This window comes from Pteropus medius, unplaced genomic scaffold (assembly GCF_902729225.1).
Source record: "Pteropus medius unplaced genomic scaffold, Ma_sr-lr_union100, whole genome shotgun sequence".
NCBI classification, from domain to species: Eukaryota; Metazoa; Chordata; class Mammalia; order Chiroptera; family Pteropodidae; genus Pteropus; species Pteropus medius.
Window position 1 is genome coordinate 183271 of NW_024355109.1, and position 22414 is coordinate 205684.

General features: G+C 46.8%; 1 protein-coding gene and 1 long non-coding RNA gene across 4 annotated transcripts in view; one reads left to right on the forward strand and one right to left on the reverse strand.

The window, feature by feature from the left end:
• Window positions 1-22414, reverse strand: part of KIRREL1 (kirre like nephrin family adhesion molecule 1) — a 107071-nt gene that overhangs the window by 75020 nt on the left and 9637 nt on the right. The gene's annotated exons all lie outside the window — the stretch shown is intronic.
• Window positions 7826-22397, forward strand: LOC120598345 (uncharacterized). 2 transcript variants are annotated; one of them, XR_005651582.1, is made up of 3 exons: window positions 7826-8465; window positions 8565-8658; window positions 21380-22397. It is a non-coding gene; the product is annotated as an uncharacterized LOC120598345 (long non-coding RNA). The 2 variants fall into 2 exon arrangements; XR_005651581.1 differs by lacking the exon at window positions 21380-22397 and adding an exon at window positions 14475-14769 and having other exon boundaries at window positions 7826-8658.

Genomic DNA, 22414 nt, shown 5'->3' on the forward strand with positions numbered 1-22414 from the left:
AGGATGGTCCTCTTTCAGTATCAGTTTGTCTCCCTGTAAAATGGAGATAATAATACCCAATTCATGGGACTGTAGTGAAAATTAAACGAAGGCACTATAAAATGCTTAGTAAATGGAAAAGTGCTATATATCTGTTTCTTAGAAAAAGAGGGAGAAGAATAAACAAACAGAAAAATAACCGAGCATCCACTAAGATGCCAAAATGCCCCATGGCTTATTAGGAGGAAAACGCCTCCTGTGCTTTCCACTCCCAGCGACAGAAACCGCCTTGTTCACTGGGTCCCCTGTGCCTGGCTAAGGCCAGGCACATCATCAGCAAATGGGATGAATACTCTAGAGATCCTTGCAAAAGTCAGTTGCTACAATGAAAAGTTGGATTTGCACCACCTTTGGGAACAGCTAAAGACAAAAGAAATAGCCCAAATTCTCCGTAAATTTCATTTAAGTTGCTATTAACCCCTTGCTAGCCATTCTGGATATGACACACCTAGACGTTCTCTAACGTGAAGGAGGGTTTGTTCAGGTAATAAGCCCACTAGTGCAAATGACCACACAGCAGTGTGCCCTGAGGACCCAGGCACCAGGGAGACCCTGAGCAGCAGACAAGGCAAACCAAGTCACAGTTCCCCAGGAGCACTGAGGCTGGTTCTGCAGGAGGTGTAGATCAAGGATTGTTAGTGGAGTGAGCCAGGATTGTCCAGGTAGTGACAGTGGCATGTTCCAAGCCTGGAGGCCAGTGTGAGCAGGACTTACATGAGGAGCTTGGCAGCAGCTGAGGGCGGGATGGTGGGATAGGGGATGAGTAGGGGAGTAGGAAGAAATGGCATTAGTAAAACCAGCATGGGGGTGCAGTGGGGAGGCAATGGTGTTGGTCCTTTTAGAAGTGGTCTCTGGATTATCACCTCTTCCCTGGGGGTGTCTCCGGCCCATCCCTAAACCGAATTATTAATTCTCCATGATGGTCAAGCTTCCCAGGACGCCCTAATGAGAAGTGAGTTAGTTGTCCTTGAACTTCCTATGCTACTCATATGACAGTTTAGCATCTACTGCCTTACTCTGAGATGACAGAGACATATGACTGATGACTGACTTCCCCAGGAGGACCTACTATGTGCCAAGTACTTCTACTCGAGCTAATCCTCCCCACAGCTCTGTGCTCACTTACATTATCCCCGCTTCAGAGAAAGGCCTCGGAGTGCTGCAGATAGCAGCATGGCATCCAGGCCAGCCTGTCTGAGTGCAATCCCAGCTGCTCTGTCACAGCTCAGCTGTAAGACTTTGCAAAAGGTACTTAACCTCTCTGTGCCACAAATTCTTCCTCTGTAAAATGGGGATGATAAAATACCAGTCTCACAGGATCACTGTGAGGATCAAATGCACTACCATCGCTTAGTAGGGTGCCTGGCATAGGGTCAGTACTCAGAGGAACTGAATGTGCCTGACACCTAATAAGTGATACAGTTGGGACTGTAACCGTATATCTGACTTCGAAAGTCATGCTCTTTCCAGCTTTGCTCAGTGTCTCACTCCCTCAGATCCCTTACGTATACTGTCCTCCATCTCTCACAAATCCCCATTGGGAAATAAACTGCTCGTGGGGCAGTGGTGGCCTCCATTCACCGCTCTGTCCTCCGTGGCATCTAGAAAGTGTTCCATCAGTTGTGAGCCCAGAAAAGTTAGCGTGCTAATGTCAGCTTCTCTGCTACCCAGAAGGAAGGAGCAAGTGGAAAGCTTGAGCAGCTGGAGGCTGGAAGTTCAAGTAGTCCTGGTTTTTCTGTGCCTTTGAGATTCAGAGGTGAAGCATGAGTTCCTGACTGTAACACTGGGCTGGGGAAAAGGTCCTTTGGAGGCGCTGGGGAGGAGAAACCCTGCCTGCCGCTTCTTCCTCTCTAGCCCCCTTTTCTCGAAGCCTTTGGCTCTCATATGACTTCCCCAAGAGGACGGCAGTGCCACAGCGCCAAGCAAAATAGGTGTGTCCTCTCCCAGGACCCCACCCCAGGCTGCCAGCATGCGGCCACCAGTCTGAGGGAGGCCTGGTTGATCCAGGGCAGGGGCCTCTCTGCCATCCTGCCAGCTCAGCACTCCTATCTGCCCCTAGCCCAGACCCCACTGCCATTCTGCTAGATGAGGGCATTTCTTCAGACCTCCTGACCGCCTGCTGCCTGGGAGGATGGAGGCATAATTAGCTGCGCTTCCTGGGGAGTGGGAGAGGAGAGTGGCTCGTTAAACCAGCCATGCGTGCCTCTTCTGCGGCTCCCTCCCTGGCTTCTGCCTGTTTTTGCTTGCCCTCTCCTCTCTACCTCCTCTTCCATTTCCCTCTGCTGGTCCTCTCGCCTTCCTGGCCTCTCCTCCTGCTACCTTGTTCTCTCCTTTTTCTCCTCTGTACCCACTCCTGGTTATATCTCCCCCTCCTTGTTTCACTGTTTACCCTCTCCGTCCCCCCTTCTTTCTCTAGCTATTTCCCCCGGGGTCTTTCCCTCCTCCTGTTGCCCAAGATCCTCTTTGTGATCCCCTCCCTCTCTTTCCTTTGTTTCCTGTCTCAGCTGTGCTTCTGGGCCACCTGTCCTTCTCCCAGTGGCATCTTTGTCCTTTGCCTCAGAACCCTTATTTCCTTGCTTCTCTCACTCTTTTGTTCCACCTCTTTCTTCCACTTTATTTTCCAGCTCCCATTTCTTGGTCCATTTCTCCGATTTTTCTCTTTCCCCTTTTTGTACTGTGTTCCCTTCATTCCAGTTCTTATCCTCCTCCTCCCTCCTCCCCTCTCCCACTCAGTGTCTCCACCACGCTGAAAGAAACGTATATTTGGAGGGATTTGTATACATTCCATCCCTTTCCTAGCGGAAGGCGAGAATGGGGGAAAACTCAGGGGAGGACACTTTTGACTTTTCTCATCCTAAGTGCCCAGCTGCATTCAAAACCCACAAGTACTTCCAAACAGACCAAATGACAGTGACTAGCTTGCGGAATCAGGGCCAAGGAGAAGAAATGTGAGGATGCCTTCTCCACACAGAGGAGGATGAATTCTGTGTAGGAGTTATTATGGTCACCCTGGTGACAGGGAGTCTGCCAGCCACACCTGAACTGCCCACAGCTGTTGCTGAGGGAACCTGAAGGGAGGACTATTTTTTTAGTCTGCTTCCCTCAAATTAGGGCTTTGAGGAATTAGTTGGTTTTGCCACACCACCCTCCCTCCTAAAAATGTAGCTGGTGGTGAGCTGCCTTTAATTCCAAGGTCAGGGCAATCCTGCCGAGCTGTGGGGGGACAACATCTGAACACCTGGACTCCCTCTGCCAGGTCTCTGTTTCAAGTTCCCCCTCTATAAACCATATGCTTTCAGATATAATCTTCTACAATCGGTCCAAAGGCCTTCCCACCCTCATCCTCCAGCTCAACAATTCCTACACTACCTCTTCACAACATCTGTTCAAAACCCTTTATCTCCATTCTCTCCTTCCCTCCATTCCTTCCCACCTCTATTTTTCCCAGATGATACTATACAATAGGGATGCCTTCCCCAGAATAGTAACTTAATGTTTCCTTCCCCTTTTTTAAATGTTAAATTCCACTTCTTCCAGGAAGCCTTCCTAGACTGATTCCATCTTAAAGATGGAAGAGACCCAAAAAATTATTTAATGGAACCTCAATTCAGAGTCAGGACACTGAGTGCCAGAACAGTTCATTGATTTGCCTGATGCATATAGAGTATTAATAGCAATGCTAGAAGACACTCAAGTCTTCTAACTCCTCCTCTGTGCTCTCTCCATCATATCCCAAGCTGCTTTCTAATCAAAAAAGGGAATATTGCTGGCTGGTCTCATGGTCAAGGATTTCTATAACTATGCCGCTTGTTCTCTATCTTAAAATACATTTTGTTGTACGTCAATTGCTTTGCTATGTCTGAGATGGGTGCTGTTGGTCTTAAATAAAAATTTACTTAACCGTGTGCTCCTGGAAGGCAAGTAACCATATTGTATTCATCTCTGTTTCCTCGGCACTTAACAATGCCTGGCACACAATAAATGGTTGCCAGATTGAAACTAACTGAAATGAAAACATACTATTGACTGTCTAAAACCGTGGAGGCCTCATCATAAATAAGAGGGCAGTGGAGGTTTCTTTGAGATAGGCTGGGTGATAAAGCACAGCCCTATCCATTTGGGGCTAGCTTGCTCCCACCACTCCTTACCACTCTGAAAAGACAACAAGGCGGTGAAATGATTGCTGAGGGGCATAACTTGCACTTTTTGCCCTTGCCAAGACCAAAAGAGAAAGGCATAGCCTTCCAGGTCAGAACTTAGCATTTGCTTGGCCCACTTCATGGCTGCAGGCCAAACCTGTGGCGAAGAGAAAGTAGAGGCTACACAGGGCTCCAAAAAGAACTGCATAAGACACCTGTGGACCCTAACATCATATAGGATGGTCGCTCGTGGCTCTTCCTTGCTCCTCTTGGACCAAATCCTAGGTTTTTCCTCATTTGCATGGGTGTATGCATAAAAGAGTCCATGGGAATAAGAAGCAAACTGGAAAGGGGACCTAAGTACTTCAGCACATGTCCTTACACTGGTCAAAGGAATACAGATGTGGACAGCAGAGAGGAGCCTAGAGGAGCAGCACTTGCCTGAACACTTGGACTCTCTCCTTCCCTTCCGATTAAGTTACTGTGCAATCTGTGCAAGAGGCACTGTGGGGAGCTTAAATCTCAGGCCTGGGATCTAGGTAGCTGGCAAAGGGTCTGGGCAAGCCCTGACTTTTGACTGTAGGGGGCAGCACATCTATAGTAGATATCCTGGGGTGTGTTAGGTCACTCTATACCCAGGGGAGCCCTTCAGGCACTAAATGCAAATTTAAAACAGGAACTGAGGTCAAGGAATAAGGGTGTTACTTAGCTGTAGTAGAAAGAGCTCTGGAATAGAAATCAGGAATCAGCTAGTCAGATCAGCTGTGTAGCACTGGGCAGGTCCCATCCCTTATCTGGTCTTCGATTTCCTAATCCGTGGAATAGATCAACTCTAAGTTCCCTTCCAGAACATAGTAAGTATTTAGCACAAGTTAAATGAATGAATAGATCTAATTCTGAGACTCCCTTCCTCGGGATATTTATAATGTTTCCCATACTGCTCATACATATCCCACTGGTCTCATTTGGATGATAATGTCCTCCCTGCTTTTTGCCTTCCCTAATTTCATATGCCCAGAAATCTCAATGTAGTCTCTCAAACGTCATTCTTGATCCACTTCTCAAGAACCCACAATAGCTGTCTACTCAGAACCCAGGTATATAAGGCTTTCATAGCTGCCCACCAAGCTCCAACCCCTAACCTCCAACCCACCCGCACACCTGAACTAGATTTCTTTCTCCTCTTGCAATCCATGCCACGTCTCTTCCTTCTGAGCCCTGCTCCAGCCTTATCCCTTTAAGGAAGTCTGGCCAAACTAGCAACATCCATAACCACACCCAGTACTATTTCCTGTCCCTTCAGCATTCAAGACCTCAGGTTGCATTATATTTACCCGCGGTTGCATATATATATGTATATATATATATACATACATATATATATATACACATATATATACACATATGTATTCCTTTGACCAGTGTAAGGGCATGTGCATATATATGTATATATATATACATATATATATGCAACCGCGGGTAAATATAATGCATATATTATATTTATAATATCGTATATATACATATACATATATACGTATATATATGTATATGTATGTATGTGTGTGGTGTGTGTGTGTGTGTGTGTGTGTCCTGGTAAGTATAGGCATAATTTACCCCTGAAACCTTAAAAGTGAACATAAGGGACTAAGTAAAACCCTTTTCATAAAGCCCACCACAGCTCCCACATCCACACAACTTCTGGGGCCCTCTCAGTCTTCCCTCAGGTAGGGGAGAAGGTTAAAAACATAATAATTTTATATATAAATACAAAAATTGCATTTAGCTACAGCTAAAATGAGCCTCTGCTTTTACCTAACCCAACTTCCTCATGTCAGGGGAGAGATCGAGCACCTTGTTCAAAGTCACAGCGCTTATTTAGTAGTCAGGAAGAAGACCCAGGATGGCGTAAGGCCTCGTACTCTGTGATCCTTCACCAGCTGAATTAAGTGAACAAGGAGTCGTTTTGACATCATGCAGCCAGCTGAATTGTTTCTTTGGCGGAGAATCTGCATTAAAGTGCAATGAAAAGACCCGTGCTGGTCACCCAGAAAAGACTTTTAATAACAAAAGGGAACATACAAGTCTGAAGAACTGAAAAGATTTTATAATCCCTTCCCAAGAAAGAATTTAACAGCCCTAAGATGAAGTCTGGGATATAGCATTTTTGACTGTGAATTTTTGAGGTTTTGGTGGCGATACTTCCTTGACTACAACCCACACTGGACATTTTTAGGTTGCTACTGAGGGCGGGACCACCAACAATATGTGCTGTGTGCAAATCCCAGGATGCTCACAACTGAGAAGGACTACAGAGGCCACTGCTTCTTCTTCCTCCAACCCAATAAGTCCTACTGCCCTTTAAGGTGGTCCCATCAGCAGTTATGATGAAAACATTCACATTCAACATCCACACCATTGAGGAAGAGCAATGGTACAGGTCATGCAAAAGCCATTTCCTTTTAGTTTTAGAAAGCACGATCACGAATTTTTAGCAGCACCTTATTATTTTCTACTGAAGATAATATTTAAAAAGTGTTTGTATTCTCTGAGCACAAATTAAGTGACAGTATGAGGAGCATAAGTGGTTACCTGGAAGAGGAACCAGACTTTGAATTAAACATTCATTATAGAGACTCACCAAGTGGACAAACCACACTGAAATAACTGGAATAGTCACTCAACAAGCATGTGTGTGTGTGTGGACTTATCGTGTGGTTGGCACTCTGCTATATGCTGGGGAGAAGAGGTAAGAGAAGGAAATTACAAATATGAACAAGACATATTCCTTATCCTCCAGGAGTGTGACAGTCTGGTGGGAGAAGCAGGGTAAATGGCTTACTATGATTAAAATGGAATATAAGTATGTTGAAATTCAAGCAATTTACTTACGAAGCTGGAAGGAAAAAATAGTTTATTCTTTGTGGGGAGTAGAGAAGACTATCTTAAAAAAGAGAGGCATTTACAGAGCATCTTAGAGGCAAATCAAGATTTCAGAGGGTAAAGGTTGGGTAAAAGAGGTCATAAGGCTAAAAAAGCACGGAGGTAAGAAAATGTATGGCTGTTGAGGGAACAGTGAAGTGACACATGGAACAGCATCTGCTTTCACTTCCCCACCCAGTGCTCTGGAGATCTGACCGGCTTCCCCCTTAGAGCAAAAGGAAACACAGTAAAGTCCAAGACCTCTTCTGATATGCTCCCTGGTTGGCCATCATTTGTTCCAACAAAACAGTTCTTGCTTAGGTTCATTTAAAGACAGTTCTTTTCCCCTAGTTATTCCTCAGGGCTAGGAAAAAAAAAATCACCCAGAGAAAAGCCCCTGGCCCAGTCCACAGCAATCTGTTTTCCATCTCAACCTTACTCAATTAAGGGCCAATTTTTCTGGAATTCCCAGACTTGGGACTTTCTTTACAGGGGACTGTGATTTTGGGAGCCTCTCTCTTAGCCATCAGCCCCTCTAAACTCTTCTAATTTGCTGCTGCTTTAAAACTGCAAGGGAAAAGATGGAGAGGAGGCAGCCTTCCCTGCCTCTCTCCCTTGCTCTGCGGTTAAGCTCAGCAATGATCCCACAAGCCTGGAATTTGAGGAATTTCCTGCCCCGTGCTCCCTGGAAGAGCTGAGAGACCTAGCAATTAGGCCTGGAGTTTCTGCGCCTGCCTCCCTACACCCAAGTGAAGCACCCTGAGTGAACAACGGGTTCTAAGAGGGGGCCACATGGAGCTCAGCCTGGGATGTGTCTGTGGACTTCACATTCCACAAGAACATCACCCTCAGAAAGTCACCACCACTGCCACCCCCTCCCTCATTCCCCTTCCAACCACCCAAAGTACCTCTGCCAAATGATCCACATCTTTTCCTTTGCCCGTCTTAAGTTGTAATAGTAGTTGTAGTAATAAAACTACAGGACACAGAGTTAATTCCTACTCAAATCCATCTTGTTCTTCTGCAGTTATCTCAGGATAACTTAGTAATTTTCTTTTCTTTCCTTTCGCCCAGCACAGGAGCCATGCTACGCCTCAACTCTTTACTGCTTCCCCCTCCAGTCTGTTCCTCTTGTGCCCTCTTCTCCCCCTCTTCCCCTCTGTTTACACGTTCATGATGTATTGACTTGTTCAGTTTGTGCCTTTGCCCAGTGTCTGTCTGCAGGCTGAGGGGCTTAGATCTGCTTCCCAGTGGCACGTCTATCTCTGGGACTTCAAGAGGGCAAGGGTGGAAGATCTGGGCTTCTCTTTGGTTCAAGCCAGAGACATGGGGACTGAAAGGGGGAAAAATACATTAAAATGAACTGTACGTAATTCTTTGCTGCAGCAGCCAGAACAGCAGAAGCAAATTCTCTTCCTAATTATGTTTGTTCAGGTTAATATTAAAACTGGTTCCTATTCTCAGGTGCTAGGGCAGAAGCAGCCTGGGATTCAAACACTTGCCACAAATAGTCCTCAAGCTGGCTGATCCACAACCATTGGCATGGCCTCCTGGGAAGGTAAGCATTTATCGGGGCTTAATGAGTGATGGGGTCCTGCTCCATTTTTGCCCTTATCTCTTTATTCTAATGTTCTCTTGTCCAGGTATCTAGCTTTGTGTTTTCTTCCTCATTTTAGTTGTTCCATTTCTGACACCCCTTCGATAATTCCCTATGTTGCTCTTTGCTTCCTCAAATCGAAGGACATTTCTGAACCTTTGACCAGCTGGAACTTGCTCCCCCACCTCCCATCTCTGTCTACATAACACACACCCTCTCATACTCCATTCCCAAGTTGGCGCCCATCTCTTCCCATCCTGGTTCCATGGCAACGCCACCATGTGGCCTCCCACCTGCTGACATTTCTCTCCCAGGCTTTCACCGGCACACTAGGTCCATTCCCATGGCCCTCCCCTTGCACTTCGACTCTACTCACTACTCTCTTCTCTGGAATGTACTAAGGCCTGGACCAGTGGTACAGCATGCTGAGCCTGAGCTTTCAAGGTCTAGGCTTTCTTTATACTAGTCCTGACTCTGACTCTTGACAATTCTGACCCACAGTAAAATTAAAATGATATTTTCCTGCTTCCCTTTCCTTCCCACCCCCCAATTCTTCTCAGCATATTCTACAAGCCTCAAAAGGAGAAGACTCCCAGTTAAAAAAGGAATCAAAGCTATTCTAACACTTCAGTGGCAATGCTCACTATCTCCAGATTTCCTTCAACTCTCCAGATATTTGCCTTTTGAGGTTGAGAGTTGTTAGTTGCCAGTTCCCTTCTCCTCCCCCTTCACATTCCCTTCAAACAAAGCTTTTCTGTCAGGTTTTTGACCCTGATGAAGATTTTTAACTGGAATCTTTCTCTTTTTTTTTGGTTTTCCCCCTTCCTCTCCAATTCTGAAGGATCTTTTGTCTTCTGAGTAAAAGAACTGAGATACTGGGAGAGCTGTTCTTTTTTCTCCTCTTATAAGTAATTGAGGAAGAGTTTTTAAAAATCTGAAGGATAGAAGACCAAAAAAAAAAACCCAATATGAAGCTATTTTCTTTCTCAAAAAACAATTTCAATAGAAAAGAAAGAGAAAGACTTTGAAAATATGAAAGGAAAAGAAGGACCTTGAAAGAGAGAGAGAAGTAACAGAGAAAATGAGGGCGGGCTGGAGAGAAAGACCTTGAGGAAATGAGAGGAAGAGCGAGCAGGAAGAGGGACCTTGAGGAATGCATAAGCAGGAGAAAGGGGGAAAGGAGAAAAATGACAGAGGCTCAGAGAGATGCTCACTACCTAGGCTGCGTAGCCACTGAATAGTTTCTTCAATTTAGAGAAAAGGGAAAAGACTGGAATATGCCCTCAGGAAGCAAAGAGAACTTTCTTCTTTTGCACATTTATAGCGCTCAACAGTACCTAGCAAATAGTAAGTGCTCAATAAATGAACAAAACAAAGCTGTGATAGGTTCTTGTTTTCTTTTTCCCTTAGGACTAAATGAAAGGTTGGTTGGAAATGAATAGATAAGAAAGAAACAAAGAACTCAGGGCCGACCTAACCTGATCAAGATCAGATTGTGCAGGGCTCAGGAAGGGAAGTCACATTTTGTCATCCTCTTCTTGTCTTACCCTGTTATCTTCCCTGGTGTGTCTCTCTGTCTCTGTCTCTCTGTCTGTCTGTCTGTCTGTCTGCCTTTGTCTCTCAAATCCTAGCAGGCTGATTATCTTTGCCACCCAGAACTTTTCAGTTGTGTCTTGGTCTGAGCAAAGAATAAGAAACTCATTCGAAGGGCAGTCCAAGTGAGTTCCAAGAAGCAAGGCTAATCCGATTACTATAATCATTATCATCACCACAATGCATTCTGAAGTCAAAAAAACAAAAGGCTAAAACCATCATGGCTGGGCAGTCATCAGTGTGTATGGGGGTAGGAGGAGGAGGGTGCTTTTCCTGGGTTCACTGAGAGCTAGCTATTTACAGATGGCCTTTCATCTGAGACTCAAGTAGCTCCCCACAGCCTCTGGTCCATTTTTACAGCACCTCTAAAAGGAAGATTAGAGACGATTTATATTATTTGTAACTTAAAATTGCTGACATTTAGAAGCTGCTTGCTTACTATTTGCCAAGAGCTATGCTATATGTTTTATATATCTTAACTCAATTAATTCATTTGTTCCACAAAAGATTTGAGGCAGGATACATCGACACATTCATTCAATGATATAAGAATTACACAAAAAATTAAGACGCTAGACATTTGGTGGGAATGGTGGTGATTAAACAAGCAGCAAAAGACAGGAGAAATAAATTGAGGTTGGGGTAAAGATAATACACTAAATATACGCCACAAGATCCAGAATGTCTCATCAGAGATCAACTGCAAGAGTAGCCTTGAGCTTCCAAGCAGCCAGTGCAAAGAGAAAAGAATGAAAGTTAGTGACACTATTTACAGTATCCATAAAATAAAAACTAACCAGTGTCTTAGCAAAAGTACCACTAAAGAACTTTCTCCCGTGGAGCCTCATAAACGGACACCGTGATGTGTTGAACCATGTCCTGGGCAGCATCCCTGCCGTAAATACAATAAGGAGTTTCACAGGGCTGCTCCTTAGAACATTCCTCAGTGTGGGCTGGTGGCACAGTGCCAAGTGCTCTTCTCAATAAAAGCAATTCTTTGACGGGCCCAAACCATTCAGTCTCAGTTTGCCACTCTAATGGTTTGGCTTAGTCTAAAGATAAAGTTTAGAGTATCTGGAGGAATGGCCTGGAGGCAGCTGATAATGGCGGGAGGGAAAGTTGCAGATATAAAACAGGACTCCTGTGACTTAGCTATTTTGGCCCTTAGTTCAGAGCTGCATCCCAAGATGAGAGGAAGAAAAGAATATCACAGCCTTCTCTGATATTCACGATTTCTTGGGAGGCATCTGAAGGTAGGGGAGGCAGAACTCAAAAGATTATTTCCCTGAGGATATAGGGCAAGGGGCCAGCCAGCTGATGTCTGGAGTCTGAGTGAGGTGACTGAGTGAGGCTCATTTAAAAAATAAAAAAAGTACTCTGGCTTTTTACTTTTCAATTTCTGCAGAGTATACCTAACCCCCAAAATGTCAGCTTAGCTTTTGGCCATCTTGAGGCTTGGGAAGATTAAGCCTGCTGGAAAAATCCTAAGGAGCATTCAAAGAGGAATTAGCGGTAGCATTAAACACAATTATGCAGCCCCAGCAAAGCTCCCAGACTAGAATGTACCTCCCCTACCCTTCCCTTCTGGAAGGTACGCCAGCATTTCAGAGACCTGCAGAGTGACAGTCAACACAGAGGTCAGCCTGTCAGTGACATCTGAATCCTTTACCCCTGAGACCATCCAAGGGAAGAAAATCCACAACTTAATTATCCATCTAGCAATTCAGTGTCCAGAAGTTCTTCCGTTTATCTGACCAAAGCCTTTTTTTGTTGTTTTCCCTACGAAGACTGTATTTTTCCTAATAGTTCAGGAGAGAAAGCTTGTCCAGCTTTGGTGTGGGGAGCTGGGACTGGAGTGAGAAGGGCGGTCTCTGCTAAAGGGAAGAGACTGGAGGGAGGGCTGGTGCTCCCTAGCTGCTTTACAATCCTTGAGGTGAGTGAGGGCAAGTAAAGGGTGGAGAAGAGAGAGGTAGACAGGCTGGAATCTCAGGCCAAGTCCCCCGACAATGGGCAGAAGTCTGGAACCTGCAGCCTGTTACTTAATTATCTCTCAATGGTTTTTGTTCCTGGCTTTAAACATTTACCCCTATTGGGTTTTCGTGGCTTCACAAGCTATCTCCTTTTCTTTGCCGTTGCCATGGCAACGACTCCAGGCATACAACTGCTCTCTGATTTTAAATAAAAGTTGAGGTTTTCTCTCTCTTCCTCCCTCCCACCCCTCTCCTTTTCTCTCTTAGGATGGATGAGGTTTCTCTCATCCCTTCTTTTCTCTTCACCTTCCTTTCTGTCCTGCCCTCCCCCTACCCAGCTCTGTTTCCTTAGCATTGCCTCATTCTCTCATTTCCTCCTTCCACCTGCCTCCTCTCTAAACCCTCTCCCACATCTTTGGGCTTCCAAGCTGGCCCTAATCCCCTGGTTGCCATGACAGCAAGAGTAGGCCCCTTAGAAGGAATGGGGGCAGAGGCCGAAGGATAAGGGCATATCTGAGGAAGTTGGGGGATCTGATGGCAGATCCTGGAAAAATGTCCCGCCAGATTCTTTGGGGACTACCACCTTCCTCTCTGGGCTTCAATTCCTCTAGTAGATCCTTATCTCACTGCCCCCCGCCCCCGAAAAATCCAGAAAAGACTTTCTGATCCGTGCAATTGGGAATGGTGCGGGGAGGCAGGGAAGTCTGGAGAGGTGAAGCAGTGGTTTTCCAAACTGATGAGAGAGGTGTGTGTTGCTGGAGGCCGGGTGGGATTAAGGTGGAACTTCCAGTTCTAGTGTCTGCTCTGGGGCAGGCCGTCACTTATCCTCCGAGTCTTGATTTTCATTGGTAACTTTCAGGGGTTGGATTAAATCTGTGATTTTTAAACAGTACTCAAAGGTGCCGTAGACTGCTGAAGAGTCTCAGCACCTACCGCTAGTGGGGTGGGGAGTGGGAGTCTGAGGTGAAAAGAGAGGGGTACCGCCGGCACCTACAACCCAAAACAGTCCTGTGGTCTGGTACCACAAGAGTCTGCTTGTATCTGCTTAAAAGCAGAGCTGCAGTAGATCTTCCTTATCACAGATTTTAGATGTTCCTAGAGGAAGTCAGGACCTTCATCCTCCCCCCACCCCCCACCACCCCTTTCCCGCCCCCAGTGGCATGTCCAGGTGGCTCTCTTTGCCACGGTGAGGCTCCTTCCCCAGCCCCAGCCTTGAATAGATAAGCAAATTATAGATTAGGTAGAAACTTAAGCATTTCTGAAATGGGCTGGAAGACAAAATATTTTATTTACTGCTCAACAATATAAAAATCTCTCTCTTAATTTTACAGGCTATAGGTTGAGGTAAAACATTTGGGAAAGGAGAAATGGACAACCCCATGGCATTTTTTAAAATGCTATGGATTGGAGTCAAAAGACTTGAGTTCTATGTCTAGCTCTTCCTCTGGTTTACTCAGCGGTTCTCAGTTGGGGCGATTGCATTCCAGGGGACATTTGAAAATGTCCAGAGACATTTTTTGTCACACCTGTGAGTCGGGGGGTGCTACTGGCTTCCAGTGAGTAAGGTCAGGGATGCTGCTTAACATCCTGCAGTGCACGAGAACAGCCCCCCAAACAAAGGGGTAGCTCCCCCAAACAAAGGGGTAGCTTACCCATCTTGAGCGAGTCCTATTCCCATTCAGAGCCTCAATTTTTTTTCTTTTTTTTTTGGATTATTTATTATTATTTATGCCTACAGCACCTGGTCTTCCTAGGTGGTCTCCCATCCAAGTATTAACCAGGCCAGAACCTGCTTAGCTTCTGAGATCAGATATTGGGCTTGTTCAGGGTGGCATGGCTGCAGACCATGGACCGTAGCTCCACTGAGGCACAAACCCAGGACCTTTTGTGTGTAAAGCAGACGTACTAACCACTACACTATGGAACCACGTCCCAGAACCTCAATTTCCTTGCTCATAGATTAGTACCTTACCCTCAATCATTCATTAGCTTGTAAAGGGTCACACAGAAAGTCAGGAGAGAAGTTGGAATTTGAATCCAGGTCTCTTGACTACAAACCTAGGGCTTTTTGTTGTTGCTCCACACCGCAGAATGTTAGGATTCAAGTTAACAATAAAAGCTAACATATACTGCATCCTTAAAGCATCTCATAACCTTGCCACGCATTCTACACAGATTATCTAATGTGATCTTTCTTACCACTCGATGATGCAGATGTCACTATTCTACAAGAAGGTTAAAGGACTTGCACTTGCTAGTAGGAGGCAGCAGGTCCTGGATTCAACCCCAAGAAGTCTGAACTCCGGATGCAGCTCTATCAAGAAGCTGATGAGCACGTCCGGAGCCACAGGCATCATCCAGTGAGCTCCTTGCTTTACAGTTGAACACAGAGTCCCTGAAAGGACACATGAGTTGCCCAAGAAGAAACAGCCTAAGAAGAGTCAAGATGAAAATCCTGGTCACATGACTCCCAGTCTAAGATCAACCCTAATACACCCTCAGGCTCTCACTGCTTGTAATCTTCTTAGGGATAGGGAGTGGGAAGTGCACTGTAAGAAACAAAGTCCAAACGTCCAAGAATCAAAGTTGGAAGGAAGGAGGTGGGGGAAAGAAGGAGAAACAGCTGGTTGTCAGGAGAATGAAAAAAGCTGCCTCCTGATAAAGAGAAATAGAGAATTGGTGGGGGAGGGGAAGGGATGCTGGGGAATGGAGCTCAGAAAGAAGGATGCCGACAGGAGGGGCCCAGACTAGGAAAAGATGAGGCTCTGACCACGGCTCCCAGCGACTCATTACATGTTACATGTCTCCCCTGTCCTCCCGCTACTTCTCCACCTGGCCCCTCATCACCTCACCAGGCCGAGATTTCCTGATTCGCTCCCTTACCTTAAAACCTACCCAGGCACCCAGGAACCCAGGCCTGGGGAAAGGAAGAACCTAGAAACCACCCCCACCACCTCCACCCCAGTACCCAGGGCTTTGCCTGCTGCTTTTCTTGACAACCAGCCCCACCTCTGAGGGAAGGGACAAGAAGACTGCCATTTCCCTTAGGCTTCTCACAGGAAGGTCTCCTTGAGATCATCCTAAACTTTCCAGCACAGAACACAACACAGTGTGGGCACCCGGGATCTGCCAGGACCCCTCGGCCCCCCACCCCAGCTCCTCTGGAGTCTCTGGCGGGCTCAGCTCATCTCTTCAAACCCGTTGACAGAGGAGAACAGTCCCGGAAGCCCCTGAGGCCCCGAGCCTCACCAAGGAGGCTCAGCTCACTTATGAAAGAGGCTGGGGCTTGTTGTTCGTTATTTTGTTTTGTTTTTAACAAAACATAATCCAGGGCCTTGGGGAACTTGCAATCTGCTAGAAAACTGAAAGGTCAGTGCTTTAAAACTGAGTGTAGTGTAAACGGAGCCTGTGAAATGAGATAAAGGGGAGGGTTAGCCAGAAGGGCCCTTGGGGGTGGTAACCCTTCTGAGCCGCAGACAGTGGAGGACACAGGTGAAGGAGAGAGAGAGACCTGCACAGGAAAGGCTTCAGGTCTTCAGAGATTCCTGAGCACTGGCTCCTGGTAAATGGCCCTGGCTTTCATTTTTACCCCTCCCCCACAGCTCGCCTCTGGTAGGCCTCCGAGATGATTAAAACCAAAAGAATTTTAAATGTCTGGAATTCACTTTTCACCACTGATGCCATTTGCTTATTTTCTCTCTCCCCTCTCCCTCCTTATAATTTCTCCTCTTGGGAGAGCTGTTTGTTTTTATCCTTTCTTCTGGCCCAGTTTGTTCTGAGATGACTCCCAGTACCCACCAGTTCACTTTGTTTTCATTTTTGGAAGAAGAGAGGGGGTTGGGTGTCTCAGGAAAACAGGAGGAAGGAGGAGAGGGTGGAGGGGCCTCGATCTTGCTTGCTAAAGTTCCCAGAAAAAGAAAGGAGAAGAAATAGCTTTCATGGAAAGAAATCTGCCAAATGTTTATGTTCCCACAAGACTCTGAAAATCCTTTTCATAGACCAAAGCTAAAGTTCAGGGTGAAGCCAGAGCAGGACAGTGGGCTATCTGGGGCGGGGGGAGCTCCAGCTCTCCGTATCAAGTTTAGACCAAGTTTTATCTGTACAAGTGTGAAATGTTTGCTTCCACTCTGGATCCTAAGCAGTAATGCTTCTCCTGGAGTACCCAGCTCTGGCCCTCTGAAATCAGTACTTCTGGCCTTGGCACAGAAACCAAATCAGGGAGATCCAGGGCTTCATTCAGGAAGAACCAGTCCTTTTCATGAACTCCCAAAGCTGGAAAACCATGTAGCCATAAAGAACCTTTTCATTTTGTGTTAAGAAAACAGGCCCAGATCACTGAATGACATTACTCCATTAGAGGAAAAATTGGGGCTCAGATCCACAGCTAAACTCATACTGCAGTGCTCTTTCTGTATTGCCTCCTGAATATAGATTTTCCCATTGTAATGCCCAGGAAACCAGAAGCTGAGTCATAAGTTGCAAGCCATGTGAGACAAGACATTTAACCTTTTGGCCCACGGGATCTGCTGGAGGCCGCAGGTACAATGGGCAGTCTGAGGCCCGCAGGTCAGTAATGGGAAGATCAACCCTGCCTGGAGCCATATGCCAATAAGCTCTGTGCTAGAAGCAGCCCAGGCCGGAACAGACACCATATTTGTGCATTGGGGCACAATGGCCTGGGCTGCCAAGGCTTTGCTCTATAGTGTAACCCAGAAGGAGCGCAGGGTAGAAATTTTGTGCTTTCCCTTACTGAGGAAGTCAGATAAAAGGACCCCCGCTCCCTCACCAGCTTTTTAAAAATTTAACTTGTTTTATGTGGTTTCTACTGGGTTAGGCCAGGTGCTTTCATGTTCCGGTCGTAAGGACAATAGTTATAGCAGTGCAACAGCTACCATTGTTTAGAACTTGTCATATGCCAGGGGCTGCAGGAGCAGGGACTCTTTAAGATTCCCATGTACCAATGAAGAAACTAATGCTCAGGTTATATGACAATTTCAAGGTTTCACCACTAGTTAATGGCAAAAAAAAGTAGTAGGATCCAACTTACTTCATTCTAAGGACCAAGCACATTGTGCTACACTCATGAAAGAAAATTCAATCTAGAAAGGAAAAATGGATATTCCCCATTCTCCATCATTTCCTGTGGGACCAGCAGGAGCCTGGGCCACAGAGACACAACAAGGAACAGTAACGAAGGACAGACACCAGAGTCCATGTTAGAATTTCACGTTCTAGTCCAGCTTGTGTCTAACTCTCTGGGTTAACTCTTCTGTTTCTTGTGCCTCTCACATCCGTCACCTGGCCATGTGTCCTCTCTCTTAGTCTCTAGGTTGGAAGCCCAAGGAAAGCCCCAAGCCCTGTGGTGATGCCAGAGCTAAAAGTCCAGCAGGTGGGGGCGGGGGAGGGGAGGGACAACTCTCTCTGTTTTTACCTCATCTCACAGAGCCACTCCTTTTGTCATTTCTAAAATGGGGATGATAAGCATCTTGTGAAAGAGTGTGTAGCATCTACAACGTGTAGGTGTGAGTAACTATTAGGTCTTTCTCTCTTTATCTGATCACATCTCTGAGGGATCATTTCCTAGTCATTTCCATGGGTTTAAACCCCACAATGAGTGTCCTGCTCTCCTCAAAACAGAAATTCCCAGGCCTGAGTCCTAATTGGATGGTGGCCCTGCCCTTCCTTTCCTTGTCACAGCCTTTCCCACCTCACTGGCCTCATGTCCCAGCACATGACTGAATGAACTTTACTTGGTACCATCTCCCTTCCCACCCCAGGGCAGGCCAGCAAATTGACGCAGCTAAGGTTCCTAGGGCTGCGCCGGCACGCTGGGGGAACAAGGCGCCTTCCTGAGGGGGCACTGCTGGCCTCCCTGACCCTTGCAGAGTCACCTTAGGCCTGGGCAGATGAGGGGTTCTGCTCACCACTCCATGTGCCTACCATACTACTGCCCAATTGTCCCTTCCTTCTCCTCCCTGGGTCTCACGCACCCATGGCCTGCTGCCCCACCTTCCCCCAGAGTTTCTCTTGCCACTCTCCCCTTCTCTCCCGCTCTCTCTCCACTCCTCTCTGCTGCTGGCTTGGAGCAGGAGGTTATGAAAATGAGCTTCGTGCCCAGGAGACTGTAATTATCTGCTAAGTGTGAAAGCCAGAGTGATTAATTAAGAGATAATAAAAAGAAAAGGAGGGCGAGAGGGGGCCTCACAGCTTTGCTTTGATGATAGAACCTGAGGTGAGCCAAGCAATTAGGGGAATCTTTATCGAGAGTTAGCTATAATCCACAAATTATCAAGCACCAAATGCTTCAGGAGCAGGGCGCATTTCACTCCTGAGAGTGACAGACTGACAGAGAGGGAAGGAGGGCAGGAGGAAGAGGGCCCAGGGAGCATCCAGCTGGGGGGCAGAGAGCAGCCAGGAGCCCAGGAGCATGTGGCTCTGCTGGTGGATGACAGCCAGAGTGGGCTGTGCAGATTGTCCAGTGCCAGGCCACCAGGCAGTGCTTTCAGGACCCTGGGCCATGGCTGCCCTTGAAAAAGGGTAGCTGCTCACAACAAATGCAAGCTGCCCCACAAGCAGGCTCCACACTGGAGCCAAGTTGTCGTAACAGCCTCACTGTCTCCTCCAAGACAAAGGCCCAAGTTCCTCTCTCCCCGCACATAAGGCAGTTCTCCTTCTATGCAGAGAATTTGTATCCTGCTCTGTCCTCAAGTAAACAAGGGCTGCTTTGACACTATTCCTCTCCTGAGGTGCACGGCTGCCTGTGCATGTGGGAGTATGTCACACAGCTGGGCGTGAATGCTGCTGGGGCCACAACTTGACGAGGTGACATGGAAGCTCTCAGTTCCCAGAGCCTCCAGCCCACACAGCCCTAGCTGGCCAGCCCTCCTCCTGGGCCCCACTCTTCTCCCACTGAGCCCTCCTATAAGGGTGGTCTTTTCTACCTTTTTTTCAATGAATCCTGCCCTATTAGTCCTTTTAACCCGGTTCCATTGTTCCCTCTTGCCCCTCCCTAAGAACCAACATTAACAGATCCCCCAGCTCCAATATCTCTTTCCATCTTCTGTGCATATGCATAACAGGTTTCAAAATCCCCCTTTGTTTAGATGATCTTTGTATGTGTTTAGACCCTGAGGAAGATGGGGAACCTGTCTTCCCTATTATAATTAGCTATCTGATAGGAAAAAAAACAAGTTCCCTCCCTCAAGTTCAAGTTTACAGCTGAGAGTTTGCACTTACCTCATATGGCCCAGCATCCCAGGGAAATGCCCCACTCCTTCATTTGATCAGGAGGTCTCCAAAGGCAGACATCCCACTGCAGACATTCCCTCCCCTCCTGTCTCTGTGCAGGAGTATGTCACTTGGGAGGCACCCAGCCAACCCAGGATAGGCTGTGCTGAGGGCATTCCTGTGTGATTCTGAAGGGAACGTTTTCCTGCTCTGAAGCTAGAGCAGGTCCTGACTACAGGTAGGCCTACCTCCGCCATCTCCCCTCCGAGCCCCACTTTCCTACAGGTACCTGGTTCAGCAGCAAATGCCAGGGGCTCTCTCAGCCTAGTCCCCATGGAGGGAGGAGGGGGCCCTCAGGACAGTAGCTAGAGTAGATGTGAAGGACACCACAGCCCTCTGGGCCTGTGAGCAGCTGAGGAGGGGAAACTAGACTAGTAAGGGCATGGTGACTCAGCCAGGCTCCTATGAACACTACCCTTCTGGCCCCGACTGAGGACACTGGGAAGGGACAGGCTTGGTGGTTCGCTGGAAAGCAAATCTGACCCCTAAGAAGATAAGCTGCTCTGGCTCCACCTGGGGCCTCAGAGGCAGTCTCACCTATGACCTCTCTGGGCTTGCTTCTCTATTATAAAGAGCTTTGCCTTGAAGTGAGAGAAAATGGACCTATTGGGGGAAATCTTATTTATCCAGACATAGAGAATACTAGAGACTTATTCAGTTACAGTCCCTAATAAGACAATTTTTTTCATTCAGGAGCAGGAGGGGTCAGGTTAGACACAAAGAACTTCCTGCTTACCGGGGATTATTAAATACAAAAGTGAGCAGAGAGCTAATGAAATTCCTTTCTCTTCAGAGAAAGGACAAACACTGATGTGTCAAGGTTGATTTAAGTTAGTCTTGCTTAGAGAAGACATCTTGAGTGTCCAAAGATGTTGGGATTCTTAAAGAATCATCTCCCCATTCTCATTCCTGACCCAGGTTCTAGGTTCTTAGGAAACCTAAACTGATCGATCCCACCTACTTCTTGATTTACTCTGAAACCTCTCAGGATTTATGTGTGTAGTGTGTGTAAGCCCCTGTTTGCACTTGTTGATAGCTGAATGTGTCTGTCTTCTGGGGGAGGGGATGAAGGAGAATTAATGAGAGTCCCTGTTCCCCCCAGTGGACAGGGTTCCCATCCCCCATTGACTCAGGAGAACTCTGAAGGCCGAAATTCTCTTTTCTGGCCTGTGAATCTTATCTCTGCACACAGACAGAGAAGGGAGGGAGACAGTGAGTTAGCTCGTCGTGTTGGCTAAACAACCATTTAGCTGTACATGAGTGTGAAAAACTGACATGTCCAGAGATGGTCCTCCCTTGCTCCCCCTAAATCATGCCCCCAGGTAAGCCTATGATCCGCCTGCCTTCCTAAATCACACAATTTGCTCATGATTTCATTTTCAAGCCAAAGGCAATAGGGCCAAGGCCCTGGCTTGTGCTCTGTCAAAATATCTCCCCCCAAGTCTACACTAAATTCAGAGCTGGATTATGAGGATTTTTTTCATAAAAGAAAAAAAAGATCAAGTGGAAATGACCAACTGGCTCAGGCTTGGAGGAGTTTCCATCAGCATACTGGCTGGTGCTGTTCAACGTGGGAGTTGCCAGCTATTGGCATAAGTGCGCACTTCGTGGGTCGGGTTGGGATGGCCGGGAGCTTGTGAGGCAGCAGGAAGCAGGTGGGGCAGGTCGATGTTGGGGCCAGAGATGGGCGTGCTGGCAAACTCTGCACCCGTCCCTGTCCCACAAGCATACAGACGCTCCTAAAGCAATGACCTATCTGAGCTGTTATACAACTGAGCTACTGAAAAGTGAATTCCGTTAAATGAATCCTATTTTCTCTTGTCTCTCATTAGAATGTTGAAGACTTATTTCCCTAGAGGAAAGAATCCTCTAACACTTCTAAGCATGGTCCTAGGATGGGCAGTATCAGCATCACCGGGAGCTTGGTGCCAATGCAGAAACTCCACCTGACCCCAGACCTTCTGAATCAGAATATGCAGTTTAACAAGATCCCCGGGTGTTTCATAAGCAGGCTAAAGTTTGAGAATCATTGTTCTAACACACTGGGTTGAAACCTTCCAGAGAGACAGAGCTAAAATGATGGTCGTGGTTACTGTGCACATCCTAGGACTGCTTTTCCAGGACTTAAAGTAAAAGTAAGTGGCTGCTGTCACCCCATGTCACAGGTAAGGAAACTAAGGCTCACAAAGGCGAAGAGGCCACTCAATGTTCAGAGCCAGGACCTAACTCTATACCCAGGTCCTTTCCATTATGCTGTGCTGCCGTCCTGGAGCTCCCACTGCACCGCACACCACGGACGACAACATCACTGGTCACTTCCCGTGGCACAGTTAACAGAGACTTATCTGCATTTGGACTATTATCTGTTCTTCACTCATCCTACTGTCTATGTCTGCATACCTCAGATCTGTCTTGGGCTGTGAGCTGTAAAAAACAGGCACTATGTAATATTAATAATAACTGGTTTATTGAATACATATTGCATTCCAGATACTAATTCCTAATACAGATTCCTTTATTCAGTACTCACAGCAACACTCTGGGGTAGGTATTATTGACTCTATTTTATAGACGGGAAAACTGAGGCTCCAGTTAAGTGTCTTGGTCATGATTGCACAGGTGGCAGCCTTGCTGTGAAAGAAGCTCTCTTATCCACAGGCCCTTTGGTAAGGAGGTCCCACCGCACTCAAGGGGTTACCCGATTCTGGGATTGTGTTGAAAAAGGCTAGCCTTATAATATGACCCTGGTATGAAACCAAAGGCAATGTGCACAAACTAAATCCCTTAGATACAGGTTTTAGAGGATCCCCTCTCAATTTTCTGCATAAATGGAGAGCAGCAGTGGTTCAGATAATCCAAAAGTCACT